Source organism: Heptranchias perlo, unplaced genomic scaffold (assembly GCF_035084215.1).
Source record: "Heptranchias perlo isolate sHepPer1 unplaced genomic scaffold, sHepPer1.hap1 HAP1_SCAFFOLD_49, whole genome shotgun sequence".
Lineage (NCBI taxonomy): Eukaryota > Metazoa > Chordata > Chondrichthyes > Hexanchiformes > Hexanchidae > Heptranchias > Heptranchias perlo.
The window spans coordinates 388,107-402,490 of record NW_027139505.1 but is presented as its reverse complement, the minus strand read 5'-3'; the positions used below and the strand labels follow the sequence as shown (position 1 = coordinate 402,490).

Sequence of the window (14,384 nt, the reverse complement as noted above, 5' to 3'; positions counted from 1 at the left end):
ATCATGCAAGGTGAGGTGGCCACTGTACATATCTTATATTACATTCTGTACATTACAAGAAGGATTGGAATCAGTACATATCTTATATTACATTCTGTACAATACAAGGTGGGGTGAACTCAGAATGGGCGACTATTACACGGAGAGGGAATATTACACAGAGGGCAATATTACAGAGTGTGGAATATTGCAGAGAGTGGGAATATTTCACAGATGGTAACATTACACAGGGGGGGAATATTACACAGAGGGGAATATTACACAGAGTGTGGGAGAAATTGAACAGGGAGGGGGAGAGATTGTACAGGGAGGGGGAGAGATTGAACAGGTCGGGGCGAGCTGCTAATTCAATCAAGAGAAAACAGTTAAGGGATAAGCTGTTGACATTTCGCTCACAGCAACTGACAGAACATAAGTTGCAAAATGTCCAGAGCAGGTGTGTGCGGGCCCAGGGACAGGAGAGAAAACAAACCCAGGGGAGGTTTGGAGCCTGCAACAAACACCGAGCAGCGCAGACAGATAGTGCGTCACCGGTTCGAGGCATTCAGAGGAAAGGCAGGGGTGAAACAAGCTGCAGACTTGGATTAGGGAGAGATTCTGTGCAACTGGGGGAGTGTGAGAGAGGGGGAGAGAGAGGGAGGGAGAGAGAGGGAGGGAAAGAGAGGGAGGGAGAGAGAGGGAGGGAGAGAGAGGGGGGAGAGAGAGGGAGGGAGAGAGAGGGGGGAGAGAGGGGGAGAGAGGGCGGGGGAGAGAGGGAGAGAGAGGGCGGGGGAGAGAGAGAGAGGGAGAGAGAGAGGGGGTTGAGAGAGAGTGGGGGGAGAGAGAGGGGGTGAGAGAGAGGGGGAGAGGGAGGGAGGTAAAAAGAGAGAGTGAGAGAGGGAGTGGGAGGGAGGGAGTTCTGGGCTCTTGCTGTGCCTTTTTAATCCCTTACATTTGTATTTTAATCAATTCTCTCTCTCTCTCTCTCCCCACAGGAATATTTTTGATGAAATGCTGCAAGGGGATGATCCAGAAAGAGACATTTTGTGAGGAAGAGTAGGAGTGGGAAAAATCCTGGGCCAAGAATAGTTCTCTCCGCTGCGGACTGACTGACTGAGACCTTCACCGCAGCCTGGACCCGATGGGGGGCACGTGAGTGATGTCTGGCTTACTCTGGGGTCACTGGGTGCACACTGGGATCACTGGGATATTCAGGGGACACTGGGGGGATCACTGGGACATTCAACGGACACTCGTGGGGGTGGTCACTGGGACATTGTTGTGCCAGTTCTTGTTGTTGTGTTTGTGGTCTGAACATCAAGACCACCACTCTGGCATCACTCTGGGCTGACTGGGTGCACCCTGACATGATTCTGGGTTCACTGCGGGATCACTGGGGACACTCTGTTTGCTACTTGCCGCCATCTGACGAAGGTGGTAACCACACTGTCCATTTAACAGTGTATTTAATTATATATAAACCCACCATTTACCCACACTGTCCATTTAACTGTGTATTTAATGATAAATAAACCTACCATTTACCCACGTTGTCCAATTAAAAGTGTAATTAATTACATATAAACACTCCATTGACCCACACGATCCATTTAACAGTGTATTTAATGATATATAAAACCACCATTTACCCACACTGTCTATTTAACAGTGTATTTAATGATATATAAACCCACCATTTACACAACCTGTCCATTTAACAGTGTATTTAATGATATATAAACCCACCATTTACCCACACTCTCCATTTAACAGTGTATTTAATGATATATGAACCCACCATTTCCCCACACTGTCCACTTAACAGTGTATTTAATGATATTTCAACCCACCATTGACCCAAATTGTCCAATTACCAGTATATTTAATTATATGAATCATTCGTCTGAAGTTTTTGGTTTCGAATGAATAAAACTCCGCTTCAATCAGCGATAGATTGAAACAAGCTGTGGAGGGAGAGTTCACATGAAGATAAATGTTGGGGATTGTTTGTTGCCGCCGCTTCAGGCTGTGTCTCCGGCCCGAATGAATCCTCAATCCTGGTCAAAAAACAAGCGGGGAATTAGTGAGAAAGTGGGAAATATCGCAATCTATCCCAGGGATTGATTACAACAATCCCCCCCTCGGAATTATCAACACAATCTATCTCCGGGATTGATCACAGCAATCCGTCCCTCGGAATTATCACCACAATCTGTCCTTGGGATTGATCACAACAATCCGTCCCTCGGAATTATCACCACAATCTGTCCCTGGGATTGATCACAACAATCCGTCCCTCGGAATTACCATCACAATCTGTCCTCAAACACTTTCTCTCTTCGGAAACTTTCAACCCGGGGAGGGGCTATGTATTACCGTCTGTGAACCTCCTCAAAATGTGAGCAATCCAATCTTCATATCAGGAATGATCCATTCCGGATTTAACAATGTAACTGGTGAATCTGCTGAATATTCACTATGATATTAAGAGGAACGGATAGGGTGGATAGAGAGAAACTCTTTTCGCTGGTTGGGGATTTTCGGAGTCGGGGGCACAGTCTAAAAATTAGAGCCAGACCTTTCAGGAGCGAGATTAGGGAACATTTCCACACACAAAGGGTTGTCGAAGTTTGGAGCGCTCTTCAGCAAATGGCAATTGATACTAGCTCAATTGCTAAATTTAAATCTGAGATAGATAGCTTTTTGGCAACCAAAGGTATTAAGGGATATGGGCCAAAGACAGGTATGTGGAGTTAGATCACAGATCAGCCATGATCTTATCAAATGGCGGAGTATGCACGAGGGGCTTGATGTCCAACTCCTGTTTCTCTGTACTTTGCTCCTAAATGTAACTTTGGAACGTCAGAACTGATTCTCCCACTGATTGAGGTGATTGATGCTCAGCGGTAGTTTAATTCGGCGGTTAAATGGTTAATGTCCTCACCGACAGATACAGCCTCTCCTCAGCTCACTGACGAAACACTGGCGATTGGCCCAGGGTTGAAGCGCAAACATTAGAAAATCGATGGGTCTTCAGTAAACAATGTCCCTGAAGCAAATGTAACAATTTATTTCGAACCAAATATCTGTTTTACTGAACTGCCCTGGAACAAGAAGAGAAAAGGTAAAATGTGCAACTGACTTTGTTCACAATTGACTTGGCAGCGAATTGTCAACCCGGTTCGATTTGATTCCACCAGAAGGGCCGCTCCCTGTTCTGAAACAAATGAGGAATGTTTGTGTTGAAATCCATCCTGATGTTTGGCAGTAGCTTTCATGGAGGGCGGAGCTCTGAATCTCACATAAGAAGGAGCAGATCAAACTCCCTAGTTTTGAACTGTTAAAATAAAGCAAAGAACTTGTACTCGATTAATTACAATGAAATAACAAGGATATAATTTGCAAAATCTGCACGGACATTGCGGGACGGAAAATCCTTGCGGAATCAAGGTAAGGTTAATGTGGTGTCAATGTCTTTTTAATTAACTTTTTCTGCCTCTTCCTCTTTTCCAAAGCCAATTTCCCGCGGTCAGATATGTTCCCCTGGCGGAGGGAGCTCTCTAATCCTCGCGGATGGAAAAATTCACTAATTGTTCGCTCAGACACTGACTGAAGGCCCGCTATTTCACACAGCGAATTTCAGGGCTTATCCCTTTATGGACTCCACCAATCTCCCCACAGACACATTTTAAAGCGGTTACAGGGCAGAAAGCAGGAACACGAACTCTGGAGATTTACACCTTCCTTGTCCAGCGGTGCCTACTTCCCATGTCATGTGTGGGAAACTGTCCGTTTTCACTCCATATGCATTTATTATTAACTGTGACACTGGCTCTTCTTACTCACTGAGCCGTTTCGTGCCTGGTACAATATATTGATTTGATCAAAGACTGATCGAACACACAGTTCAGCTCTGGAAAGGGTTAACACATTCGCAATGGCCGAATATTGCTCTCTGCCGGGCACCTGGAAAATCAGCCCATGTTTACCCGAGGCCGGACTGAAGGTGATCCAATCACAGGATAGGAGCAAAGTAGGAGATAAATCTTGTTCCTGATTAATTATAATTAATTCGTGTCATGCGAATTAGATGGGAGAATGGAGCAGGGACTACTGTTTTCTCTAAAATATGTTATTGAGGATGTTATTTGTTAAACTGGCTCAACTGAAGAAAGAGAGGCCGCTCCCTTCAGACAGAAACAAACTTCAGGAATGTTTTAACGGGAAACTTGTTCCGGGCTGAAACCATCTTTCACACAGATCGGTGCTTCCTGATCGATAACCTTGGTAATTTGAGAAGTTACTTTTAACATCAACAGGTAGGAGGGTCCGGTCACTAATCTTTACAATAAAAGTAACAATTCAATTAACCAACAGTAGGTAGACCCATCACTAATCTTTATATGAAAAATAACAACTCAATTTACCAACAGTTGGTAGTCCCTTCGCTAATCTTTATATAAAAAATTACTACTGAAATTACCAACAGGTAGGAGGGTCCATCACTAAACTATATATAAAAAATAAACAACGGAATTACCAACAGGTAGGATGATCAATCATAATGTAAAAAGTAACGAGTCAAATTAACATGTTGAAGAGTCCATCACTAATCTTTAAAGAAAAACTAACAACTCAATTTACCAACAGCGGGAAGACCCATCACTAATCATAATATAAAAAGTAACGACTGAAATTACCAACAGTTAGCAGGGTCCATCACCAATTATTTATGTAAAAAGTAACCACTGAAGTTACCAAGAGGGTGGAGGGTCCATCATTAACCTTTAAATATAAAGTTACATCTGAATTTAACAACAGGTGAGTGGGTCCATCATCAATCTTTATATAAGAAGTAGCTACTGAAAAGATCAACAGGTTGGAGCGTCCATCACGACTCTTTGTATAAAAAGCAACGAATGAAATTACCAACAGGTATGAGTGTGCATCACTAATCTTTATTAAAAAGTAACTACTGAAATTACCAACACGTAGCAGGGTCCATCACTAATTTTTATATAAAAAGTAACAACTGAAATGATCAACAGGGAGGATTCCATCAATAATCTTGATACAGAAAATAGCGACGCAAGTTACGAACAGGTAGCAGTGTCAATCACTAATCTTTGAATGAAAATCAACTAATGAAATTACCAACATGAAGGAGTGTCCATCGCTAATCTTTATTAAAAAGTAACTACTGAAATTACAAACTGGTAGGGGGATCCATCACTAATCTTTATATGAAAAGCAACTACTCAAATTACCGATAGGTGGAAGATTCCATCACTAAACTTTACATAAAAAGTAACGACTGAAATTACCAACAGGTTGGAAGCTCCATCACTAATATTTATATGAAAAGTAACTACTCAAATTACAAACAGGAATGAGGGTCCATCATTAATCTTTATAGAAAAAGTCGGAGGGTCCAACACCAATCTTGATAGAAAAATATACTACTGAAAATGCCAACAGGTCGGAGCATCCATCACTGATATTTATATAAATAGTAACTACTGAAATTACAAACAGGGAGGAGGGTCCATTACTTATCTTTATATAAAAAGAAACTACTGAAATTACCAACAGGTAGAAGAGTACATACAAATAATTATATAAAAAGTAACAACTCAATTTGCCAACAGGTAGGAGGGTCCATCACTAATCTTTATATAAAAAGTAACAACTGAAATTAACAACAGGGGGGAGGGTCCATCATTAATCTTCATAAGGAAAGTAACAACTCCAATTACAAAAAGGTAGGAGGGTCCAACAACAATCTTTATATCAAAAGTTACTACTGAAAATGCCAACAGGTCGGAGCATCCATCACTGATCTTTATACAAATAGTAACTACTGAAATTACCAAGAGGGAGGAGGGTCCATTACTTATCCTTTTCTAAAAAGAAACTACTGAAATTACCAACAGGTAGAAGAGTCCATATAAATCTTTATATAAAAAGTAACAACTCAATTTACTAACGGGTAGGAGGGTCCATCACTAATCTTTATATAAAAAGTAACCACTGAAATTAACAACAGGTAGGAGGGTCCATCAATAATCTTTATATAAAAAGTAACTGTTCAAATTACCAATAGGTAGAAGAGTCCATCACGAATCTTCACATAGAAGGTAACTACTGAAATCACCAAAAGGGAGGAGGCTCCATCACTAAACTTTATACAGAATGTAACCACCGAAATTACCAACAGGAATGAGGGTCCATCACTAATCTTGATATAAAAAGTAACCACTGAAATTACGAACAGTTAGAAGAGTCCATAGAAATCTTGATATAATAAAGTAACAACTCAATTTACCAACTGGTAGGAGGGTCCATCACTAATCTTTATATAAAAAGTATCCACTGAAATTAACAACAGGTAGGAGGGTCCATCACTAATCTTTATTTACAAAGTAACTGCTGAAATTACCAACAGGCAGGAGGGTCCATCAATTATCTTTATATAAAAAGTAACGATTGAAATTACGAACAGGGAGTAGAGCCCATCACTAATCTTTATACAAAATGTAACTACTGAATTACCAACAAGTAGAAGAGTCCATACAATAATTATATAAAATGTAACAACTCGATTTAACAAGTGGTAGGAGGGTCCATCACTAATCTTTATACAAAAAGTAACGACTGAAGTTATCAACAGGGAGGTGTGTCCATCATTAATCTTCATATGGAAAGTAACAACTCAATTTACCAACTGAAAGGAGGGTCCATCACTAATCTTTATATGAAAAGTAACTACTGAAAATGCCAAAAGTTCGGAGCATTCATTCCTGATCTTTATATAAATAGTAACGACTGAAATTACCAACAGGTAGCAGAGGCCATACAAACCTTTATATAAAACGTAACAACTCAATTTACCAACTGGTAGGAGGGTCCATCACTATTCTTTGTATAAAAAGTAACCACTGAAATTAACAACAGGTAGAAGAGTCCATCACTAATCTTTACATAAAAAGTAACGACTGAAATCACCAACAGGGAGGAGGGTCCATCACTAAACGTTATATAAAATGTAACGACTGAAATTACCAACAGATTGGAGGCTCCATCACTAATCTTTATCGAAAAATTAACCAATGAAATTAACAACAGGGAGGAGAGTCCATCACTAATCTTTATATAAAAACGAACAACACAATTTACCATCCGGTCGGAGGGTCCATCACTAATCTTTTATAAAAAGTAACCACTGAAATTGACAACAGGGAGGAGGGTCCATCACTAATCGTTATATAGAACGTAACTATTGAATTATCAACAAGTAGAAGAGACCATACTAATCTTTTGTTGAATATTAACAACTCAATTTACCATCTGGTAGGAGGGTCCATCACTAATCTTTATATAACACGTAACAACTGAAATTACGAAAAGGTAGGAGGGTCCATCACTAATCTTTATGTATAAAGTAACAGCTGAAATTACCAACAGGTATGAAGGTCCATCACAAATTAAATATAAAAAGTAACTACTGAAATTTACAACATAGAGAAGGGTCGATCAATAATCTTTATATAAAACGTATCAACTCAATTTACCAACAGTTAGGAGGGTCCATCATATTTTTTGTCAAAAGTGTAACCACTGAAATTATCAACAGGTAGGAGGGTCCATCACAAATCTTTTTGTAAAAAGCAACAACTGAAATTACCAAAAGGCAGGAGGACCCATCACTAATCTTTATATAACACGTAACAACTGAAATTGCGAAGAGGTGGGAGGTTCCATCACTAATCTTTATGTATAAAGTAACGGTTGAAATTACCAACAGGTATCAAGGTCCATCACCAATCTTAATATCAAAAGTAACTACTGAAATTAACAACAGGGTGGAGGGTCCATCACTAATCTTTCTATAGAATGTAACCACTGAAATTGCCAACAGGTAGGAGCATCCATCACTGATCTTTATATAAATAGTAACTACTGAAATTGCCATGCGGGAGCAGGGTCCATTACTTATCTTTATATAAAAAGTTACTACTGAAATTACCAACAGGTAGATGAGTCTATACTAATCATTATATAAAAATTAACAACTCATTTAACCAACTGGTAGGAGGGTCCATCACTAATCTTTATATAATACGTAACAACTGAAATTACGAAGAGGTAGGAGGTTCCATCACTAATCTTTATGTAAAAGGAACGATTGAAATTACCAATAGGTATCAAGGTCCATCACTAATCTTTATATAAAAAGTAACTAGTGAAATTTACAACAGAGAGGAGGGTCGATCATTAATCTTTATATAAAACGTATCAACTCAATTTTCCAACAGGTAGGAGGGTCCACCATATTTTTGTATGAAGAGTAACTACTGAAATTATCAACAGGTAGGAAGGTCCATCACGAATCTTATTGTAAAAAGCAACAACTGAAAATACCAAAAGGGAGGAGGGCCCATCACTAATCTATATTTAAGAAGTGACAACTCACATTTCCAACGTGTAGCAGGGTCAATTACTCATCTTTATATGAAAAGTAACTACTGAAATTACCAACAGGGAGGAGGGTCCATTACTTATCTTTATATGAAAAGTAACGACTGAAATTACCAACAGGTAGAAGAGTCCATACTAATCTTCATATAAAAAGTTACAACTCGATTTACCATCTGGGAGGAGTGTCCATCACTAATCTTTATACAAAAAGTAACTGCTCAAATTACCAATAGGTAGAAGAGTCCATCACTAATCTTTACATAAAAAGTAACTACTGAAATCACCAAAAGGGACAAGGCTCCATCATTCAACTTTATATAAAATGTAACTGCTGAAATTGCCAACAGATTTGAGGCTACATCACTAATCTTTATATAAAACGTAACTACTGAAATTACCAACAGGAATCAGGGTTCATCACTAATCTTGATATAAAAAGTAACCACTGAAATTAACGAAAGGGAGGAGAGTCCAGCACTCATCTTTTTCTAAAAAAAATAACAACGCAATTTGCCGTCTGGTAGGAGGATACATCATTCATCTTTATATAAAAAGTAACCACTGAAATTAACGACAGCGAGGAGGGTCCATCACTAATCTTAATATAAAAAGTAACGACTGAAATTAGCAACAGGGAGGAGGGTCCATCACTAATCTTTATATAGAATGAAACTACTGAATTATCAACAAGTGGAAGTGTCCATACTAATCTTTTGTTAAAAAATAACAACTCAATTTGCCATCTGGTATGAGGGTCCATCATTAAACTTCAAATAAAAACTGAAATTAACAACAGAGAGGAGCGTGCATCATTTATCTATACAAAGCATGTAAACAATGAAATTACCAGGAGGCAGGAGGGTCCATCACTAATCTTTATATAACACGTAATAACTGAAATTACGAAGAGGTAGGAGGCTCCATCACTAATCGTTATGTGTAAAGTAACTGCTGAAATTACCAACAGGTATGTAGGTCCATCACTAATCATTATATAAAAAGTAACAACTCAATTTACCAACTGGTAGGAGGGTCCATGACTAATCTTTATGTATAAAGTAACTGCTGAAATTACCAACAGGTATCAAGGTCCATCACTAATCTTTATGTAAAAAGTAACTACAGACATTTACAACAGGGAGGAGGGTCGATCCTTAATCTTTACATAAAACTCATCAACTCAATTTACTAACAGGTAGGAGGGTCCATCATATTTTTGTACAAAGAGTAACCACTGAAATTATCAACAGGTAGGAGGGTCCATCACGAATCTTTTTATAAAACGTAACAACTGAAATTACCAAAAGGCCTGAGGGCACATCACTAATCTTTATTTAAAAAGTGGCAACTCACATTTCCAACGGGTAGCAGGGTCCATCACTAATCTTTATATAAAAATTAACGACTGAAATTAACAACAGGTTGGAGAGTCCATCACTAATATTTACATAAAAAGTAACTACTGAAATCACCAACAGGGAGGAGGGTCCATCACTAAACATTATATAAAATGTAACTACTGAAATTACCAACAGATTGGAGGCTCTATCACTAATCTTTATATAAAAAGTAACCACTGAAATTAACAACAGGAAGGAGGGTCCACCACTAATCTTCTTTAAAAGTAACGAATGAAATTAGCAACATGGAGGAGGGACCATCACTAATCTTGATATAGAATGTAATTACTGAATTATCAACAAGTAGAAGAGTCCAAACTAATCTTTTATTAAAAACTAACAACTCAATTTACCATCTGGTAGGAGAGTCCATAATTAATGTTTAAATAAAAACTGAAATTAAAACAGAGTGGAGCATGCATCATTTATCTCTATAAAGCATGGAAACAATGAAATTACCAAGAGGTAGGAGGGTCCATCCCAAATCTTTATATAACACGTAACAACTGAAATCACGAAGAGGTAGGAAGGTCCATCACTAATCTTTATGACCAAACTAACTGCTGAAATTACCAACAGGTATGAAGGTCCATCACTAATCTTTATATTAAAATTAACCACAGAAATTACCAAAAGGGAAGAGTGTCCAACACTAATCCTTATATAAGAAGTAACTACTCAAGTAAACAAGAGGTCGGAGGGTCCATCACTACTTTCCATATCGGAAGTAACCACTGCATTACCAAGAGGTAGGAGTGTCAATCACTCGTCTTGATATGAAACGTAACAACTCAAATTACCAACACGGAGGAGGGTCCATCATTAATTATTGAATAAAAAGTAGCAACTGAAATTACCTACAGGTTGGAGGGTCCATCACTTATCTTTATATAAAAAGTAGCTACTCAAATTTCCAACAGGAAGTAGGGACCATTATAAATCGTTTTATGAAAAGTAACTATTGAAATTACCAACAGGCAGAAGGGTCCATCACTTATCTTTATATAAAAAGTAACTACTGAAATTGCCAGCAGGGAGTAGGGGCCATCATTAATCTTTATAAGAAAAGTAACTACTGAAATTACGAACAGGGAGTGGAGTCCATCACGAATCTTTATATAAAATGTAACGACTGAATGACCAACAAGTAGAAGAGTCCATACAATCATTATATGAAAAGTAACAACTCAATTTACCAAGTGGTAGGAGGGTCTATCACTAATCCTTATATAAAAAGTAACTACTGAAATTTACAACAGGGAGGAGGGTCGATCATTAATCTTTATATAAAACGTATCAACTCAATTTTCCTACAGGTAGGAGGGTCCATCATATTTTTTATATAAAGAGTAACTGAAATTACCAAAAGGCAGGAGGGCCCATCACTAATCTTTATTTAAAAAGTGAAAACTCACATTTCCAACGGGGAGCAGGGTCCATCACCAATCTTTAATTAAAAAGTATCTGCTGAAATTAACAACAGGGTGGTGGGTCCAGCCCTAATATTTCTATAGAATGTAACCACTGAAATTACCAACAGGTAGGAGGGTCCAACACCAATCTTTATATAAAACGTTACTACTGAAAATGCCAAAAGTTCGGAGCATCCATCACTGATCTTTATATAAAAATTAACTACTGAAATTAACAACAGATAGGAGGGTCCATCACTAAATCTTTATATAAAAAGTAACTAATCAAATTGCCAATAGGTAGAAGAGTCCATCACTAATCTGTACATAAAAAATAACTACTGAAATCACGAACAGGGAGGAGGGTCCATCACTAAACTTTATATAAGAAACTACTGAATTTACAAACAAGGAAGAGGGTCCATCACTAATCTTTATTTTAAAAAACATCTACTGAAATTAACACCTTGCAGGTGGGTCCATCACAAATTTTCATATAAAAAGTAACTATTGAAATTATCAAAAGGGAGGAAGGTCCATCACTAATTTACATAAAGTGTAACTGCACAATTTAATCTTGTCATTATTTTAGTGCCAGCGAATAACTTCAACTATAGTTTGATGAAACTACTAACTGAGATCAATCGCGTTTACATTTCCACAGTGTGGAAAGGATAATACAGTGACTGATAGTTTGATTGGTTGCTCTTGCCTGTATGCACACACAGAAGGAGGCACACGCACACGTGGAGAATTATGATTTTAAAATTGCCGTCAAATCTACAACTTATATATTTGTGGTGTTTGCTGAGATTGTAAGACCCCTAAGAATAATCCAAAAATAAATGTGCAGCACCTGTTTAAAGTTACACAATTCATAAATTATACATTAGTGTTCAATTAGTAAAATTCCTGACCTCCTACAGTGCTCATTAGTCAGGTGCTGATACCATGAGAGATAAGGTAAATATATTCAAAAGGAAGTACCAACCAAAACGCATCTCCCTGAACACACGGACAATGTACTACCCATCGAGAGCAGAGAAATCACACCCAGCTCCATATTGTGTTTGTCGATAATTATCAGGTTCACAAAATAAAAGAATTTAATATAAAAACTCAACAAATCAAAAGAATTAAAAAAACAAATCTGTGAATAAAATAATACAATAGCGCCAGACTGAGTAAAACTGAGTGAAGGATCATTTAATTAATCACCTCGATCCATATCACCCTTTAGAATATTCACTACCTCAGGAATAAGTATGGTGCTGGCCTGCACTGCAAGTAAATCTTACCAACTGGTGCTCCCAGTGCAGAATTTCGGACATCCAGAACTGGGTTGTGGAAATCAGCGGGACTCATTGAGTTTCACTGGGCACCTGTCTGTGCCGCACCTGATGTGGAGAGTTGATCGTAACAGTCGAGAAGTGCCCGATCCAAGAGCTAACAGCTGTTGTACTGATGGGGAAGGAGGGACTTGATATCACATTTAACAAGCCAACGTTCCTCCCTCTCATTTTAATATTTCAGTCTAACCTTCCTTTAATATACTTATTACAGAGCATCACAATCTTGGAACGCCTGTCACCACCATGGCTGAAGGTCCAAACAGGGGAGAAGATCCAACATCATCAAGAAGAATGAGAATAGACACCGGTAGGTTCAGAACAATCTTTCAAATATCAATTGTGTCCGGATAAAGGGTCCAGATCATGAAAAATATCCTGTTGTTCAAACAGGAAGAAGAAACCGAGCATATAGTGTGTAGATAAAAGAATGTGAGTGACCATCTACCGGACCCTGCGGTCACAGTTGGAGGGATCTCAGTATTGGAACTGTCCAATAGACAACTGATGTTATGGACTGTAAGGCGGATAGAAACAGTCACTCAGATTGGTATTCCTGAGTAACAGTGTGAAACCAGGGAGCAGTGGGAGGCAGCCCGAGTGGGAGATAGGTGAGAGGAGGTGGGGTACAGGAATAGGAGAGCGAGAGTGGTGCGAGATTCTATAGTCAGGGGAATAGACAGACTCTTCTGCAGACCTGAGCAGGTCCAAGTGATACGTTGCCGCCCTGGTGCCAGGGGGAAGAACTTCCTGGAACAGGTGGGACCATCTCTGGAAAGGAACGGAGAGCGGAAAATAGTCATGGTCGGAATCAATAACACGGTTCGAATTACGTTTATAAAGGGAATATTAAAATTTGAGCTCTGGACTGAAAAGCATGGCCACAGGTTGGTGATCTCCGAATTGTTGTGCACTGGGCCCTTACTGAGGACAACATGACGCTGGTGAATGTGTGGCTGGAGGGCTGGAGCAGGTGTGAAGGATTCATGTTCTTGGGACACGAGGGAGAGTTCAGGAAGAAGGGAACGGACGGTTACGATCTCAAGCAACCAACAAAAACGGTTTGACAGACTGGGTATATGGAGCAGTGGGAGGGTTTCACCTGATTAGACTGGAGCGTGTGAAATATCCGGAACTGAGACTAGAGAGTGGAAATAATAAAACTGTTGGAGCAGGAACGGAAGATTTATGAATTTTTGAAAAGAGATTACCAAGAAAAAAGGAAGGAGTTTTTTGAAGTAGTGACAGAAGATGTAACTTGATATCTAAAAATTAAAAAAAACGAGAACGTGTCAACATTCCAGTGAATTGGAGTTCAGATTGTGTGTTATGTCTGTGAATCTAAAAATCATTCCAAACACGTTTGGAAAGTTAGACTCTTGAGGGATGTGATATGGTATCGATCAGACAGGGCTGGATTGAATGAACTTTTGGCGAGATACAAAATATTGCCTACAGTTTCTAAAAATGATGGCAGATATGAAAATGATGGTTTCAAAGAATCAACGTATCACAGTATCAAACTATCGACAGTAAAAGTATTCCATACAAAGATGTCGATACAGCATCTTCAGCGAGAGTGAGGAGGGTGTGGAGCCATATTTCGAGACAACTGTCGAGAAGGATTTGGCTCTGAATGTAATAGCCGAGGTGGATTAGTCACTGAGCTCAGAGACAACGTACCCGAGGCTGTTAAAGGAAGTCAGAGAACAGATAGGAGGGACTCTGACCATATTTTTTCAAAACTCACAATTTTTGAACACACA

The 14,384-nt window shown here is 38.9% G+C and overlaps 2 long non-coding RNA genes across 6 annotated transcripts in view; both read left to right on the top strand.

Annotated features, from left to right (window-relative positions):
- Positions 1–3,724, top strand: part of LOC137313898 (uncharacterized) — a 105,818-nt gene extending 102,094 nt beyond the window's left edge. Inside the window, exons 4-5 of one of the 4 annotated variants that reach the window (XR_010961111.1) lie at positions 975–1,131; positions 3,495–3,724. This is a non-coding gene — a long non-coding RNA (uncharacterized lncRNA). The other 3 variants (XR_010961114.1, XR_010961113.1, XR_010961110.1) reach the window with 3 other exon arrangements.
- Positions 3,725–12,868: 9,144 nt separating this feature from the next.
- Positions 12,869–14,384, top strand: part of LOC137313920 (uncharacterized) — a 129,096-nt gene continuing 127,580 nt past the window's right edge. For both annotated transcript variants that reach the window (XR_010961130.1, XR_010961131.1), the window contains exon 1: positions 12,869–12,928. This is a non-coding gene — a long non-coding RNA (uncharacterized lncRNA). The remainder of the gene's footprint in view (positions 12,929–14,384) is intronic.